Raw genomic sequence first — 4,039 nt, forward strand, 5'->3', positions numbered from 1 at the left:
TGGGCCAGGCAGGAAAACTCTAGCTACAGTCCTCTTTCCTGGGTCTCAGTTCACAATGAATATGGAAGAGATGTTTCTGTAAAGAAACACTTTGAGAAGAATGCCAGTCTGGTGACCTAAGGTCTGGGGCCCTAGATCTTGTAAGGACAATAGTCATCTGACTTATGGCCTCTTCACAATCCCTCTGGCCTCTATTTTCTCATCTGTGAAATTAGAATAAATATAGCTTATCTGCCATTGTATAGACTATTGTGAGAAATAAACACATTAACAGAAAAGTGGTCTAAGGCTATAAAAATCTATCTGACATATATTAGTGATTAATATTTCTTCTGTTGAGTGGCATGCAGATGTTGGTACATTTTTACCATCATTTGGTGGCCTAATATCTCATTAATTATGAACTCTGTGCAACTTTAGTGAGTGATTCTGTTGTGTCATGATTCACCTTCTCCTTTGAAGTTTTCAGCACCCATGCATCTTCTCTGTGTTCTTGTACAACTGAAAGCAAGAATGTGTGTGTGTGTGTGTGTGTGTGTGTGTGTGTGTGTGTGTGTGTGTGTTTAAGACAAGGTCTTACTATATGGATCAAACTAGTCACAAACTATAGGCAATTCTTCTGCCTCAGCCACTGGAATGCTGGAATTACAAGTGTGTGCTCTTCGTGCACAGTTCAATTACTTAATTAGCCCATTAGATGGCATTAGTTACAAGGCAACTCTAAATGAGATGGAGCAAGTCTAAAGAGCAAATGATTTTTCAGTTTTGTTTGTTGTATAACATTTTTTTCAAAAATCATTATTATAAAGTCCATATGTTCACTGTGAAAATATATCAAAAACATTAAATGAAATAAAAAAATTTCATTTCTGGTAAGCTTCAAGACAGCTTTGGCTCTGATTTAAATACAATAGTATATGGGTATAAACTCCTAGTTAAACCCATTTTAGCAGAGCTCTGAAAGTTGGGCATGATAACAAAAACCTGTAATCCTAGTATTTGAGAAGTAAAGATAGGAAGATCAAAGTCTATAGTGAACTTCGGCTATATACCTAGTTTAAAGGCAACCAAGGCTACATTAGACCCTACAGAGAAGTGGTAGTGAGAGTTGTACTGGGACCTTTGGAATGCCTATTATGTTTAGAACATTACTAGCAGGGTAACAGTAATTAGCTCAAAATCACTATGTCCACATCAACCCTACCTCCTACTATATTATCATTCAGCTCTACAACTGGAATTAAGATTCCAGACTTTTTATAGTCCCCCTGCTTCTCTCAGTCAGCAGACTAAACTGGCTTAACCTTTGTGGTATAAGTCCATAACTAAGTCAACAGTGTCATGAGGCATATTAAGAATCTTACTATTGTATTACTTACCTGGAATCTTAGCTTGTTAGGGACAGTAACTGTGTCTGTTTCTGTCACCCTCACCTCCTAACTTGTAGCTACTATGCATGAGTGCATCTCTGCCCAAATTAGCCAGGCTGGTGTCCAGATTGGCAATGCCTGCTAGAATCTCTACTGCCTAGAGCATGGAATCCAGCCCAATGGCCAGATGCCAAGTAAGATCATTGAGGGAAGAGATGACTTTTTCAACATCTTCAGTGAGATAGGTATATAGCAAGCATATGCACAGGACAATGTTCCTAGACCTGGAACCCATAGTTATTGATGAAATTTTCATTGGCACCTACTATCAGCTCTTCCACCCTGAGCAGCTGCCAATAACTATGACCATGGCTACTACATCATTGGAAAAGAAATCACTGACCTGGTCTTAGACCTGCTGATGGAGTGGCCTTCTGTTGATTATGGAAAGAAGTCCAAGCTGGCATTCTCCATTTACCCAAAACACCAGGTTTCCACCGCTGTTGCTGAGCCCAACAATTCCATTCTCACCATTCATACAACTTTGGAGGACTCTGATTGTGCCGTCATCGTAGACAATGAGGCTATCTATGACAATCTGTCTTAGAAATCTTGATATTGAATGGCCAACCTCTACTAATTTTATTCACCTTGTTAGCCAGATTGTGTCTTCCATCATTGCTTCCCTCAGATTTGATGATAACCCTGAATATTGGTCTGACAGAATTCCAGACCAACCTTTTTCTCTATTCCTGCATCCACTTCCCTCTGGCTATGCTCTTGTCATCTCTGCTGGGAAAGGGTACCATGAGCTACTTTCTGTGGCAGAGATCACCAATGCCTGCTTTGAGCCAGACAATGAGATGCTGAAATGTGACCCTTGCTATGGTAAATACATGGCCTGCTGCCTGATGTACCATGGCGACATGGTTCTTCTAAAGATGTCAGTGTTGCCATTGAAACCATCAAGACCAAGAGTATCATTTAGCTTGTGGACTGGTGTCCCACTGGCTTCAAATTTAGCATTGATTACTAGCTTCCCACTGTGGTACCTGATGGAGACTTAGCTAAGGTACCAAGAGTTGTGTACATGCCGAGCAACACCACAGCCATTGCTGAGGCCTAGGCTCACCTAGACCACAAGTTTGACCTGATGTATGTCAAGCATGACCATGCTCAGGTACATGGGTGATGGCATAAAGGAAGTGGAGTTCTCTGAGGCCTGTAAGGATGTGGCTGCCCTAGAGAAGGATATGAAGAGGTTGGTGTGGATTCTGTTGAAGGAGAGGGTGAAAAATGCCAATTCATTCCTTTTAGCCTTGGACATATCAAACAACAGCTGATAGTAATCAGTGCTTCTGATTAGGTTATCTTCATCCTGTGATCATGTTTATCTTTTCCATATGGACCTGTAGGGATTTTCCATATCTCAAAGCAAAAGCTTTAAGGATGGGGGGGGAAAAAAGAACCTTACAATGAAAAATAAGAACATGAGGTAGGAGGCCAGGCGTGGTGTCGCATGTCTTTAATCTGCACTCAAGAGGCAGAAGTAGGTGGATCTCTGTGAGTTTGAGGCCAGCCTGGTCTACATATCAAGTGCCAGGACAGCCAGAAATACATAATAGAGATAACTGAGAACCAAGGACAAACAAAATATACTACTCTACTTAGTCAAGATGGCTGTCATATAATTTACTCAGCAAGAAATATTGAGCTGGGCATGGTGGCATAGAACAGTAATCCTAGCACTCAGGAGCAGAGGCAGGAGGGCTGGCACAAGTTTGAGGCCAGCCTGATCTACAAAACAAGTTCCTGGCCAACTAGGGCTATGGACTGAGACCCAGTCTCAAGTAAATCAGGGGAGAAGCAGCTCAGTTGTCATGATGTTTTCTAGCATGCCTAAAGTGTTGGGTGTTTTGCTTTGTCTATCTTTTGTCCCCAGCACTGCATAGACCATATCTGTGATACATAACTGTAGTCCCAACACTTGGGAAGTAGAGGCAGGCGGATCGAAAGTTTAAGATCAGACTCAGAGTTCTAGGCCAGCCTGGGCTACATGAGACCATGTCTCAAAAACAAACAAAAAAGTGCCAAGGATCTAGGCTTAAGTTTTGCACCAAATAACTAAGCTTAAATCTTGATTCAAGTAGATTGGACAGTTTTGTAAAATCCGTCATTTTCTTGTCTGACCTTGGCATGGTCCTTGCTTGAAGAGCCTTGGGACTGAGAGCTTCAAGTCCAGAAGTACCTGGCAGATGCAGATGCACAAAGGGCCACCTGTGGGGAAAACTAATGTTTTCTTCCTGGAGGGAAATGACACAAGGAGAAGAATTTAGGAGTTGAATCTTAGAAGCTGTAGAAATGGATGTGGAGAATAACACTAAGGAAAGGGGAAAGGTGTGGTGAGGGGGCACAAACTCTAGGTACCCCACCTTTGTGCTTGCCCCCTGAGAGGCAACCAAAGCTGTTTTATCACAGGTCAAACACCACTTCCTCCCTCCCACATTCTCTTTCACCAGTTCTTTAGGACTGGCCGTGTAGCTCAGTAGTATAGCACTTGACTAGCATGTCTGAGGCTCTTAGTCTCAATCCCCAATACTGGGTGTAGGGGAAGTGAGGAGGCTGGAAAAATACAAGTTATTTGTAATCTAGATCGAGTGAAAGTGCTG

At 42.1% G+C, this 4,039-nt stretch overlaps 1 pseudogene; it reads left to right on the forward strand.

Annotated features, from left to right (window-relative positions):
• Positions 1-1,452: 1,452 nt before the first annotated feature.
• LOC131893749 (tubulin alpha-1B chain-like) lies at positions 1,453-3,713 on the forward strand (annotated as a pseudogene).
• The last annotated feature ends 326 nt before the right edge of the window (positions 3,714-4,039 follow it).

The sequence above is a fragment of the Peromyscus eremicus genome, chromosome 16_21 (genome assembly GCF_949786415.1).
Source record: "Peromyscus eremicus chromosome 16_21, PerEre_H2_v1, whole genome shotgun sequence".
NCBI lineage: Eukaryota > Metazoa > Chordata > Mammalia > Rodentia > Cricetidae > Peromyscus > Peromyscus eremicus.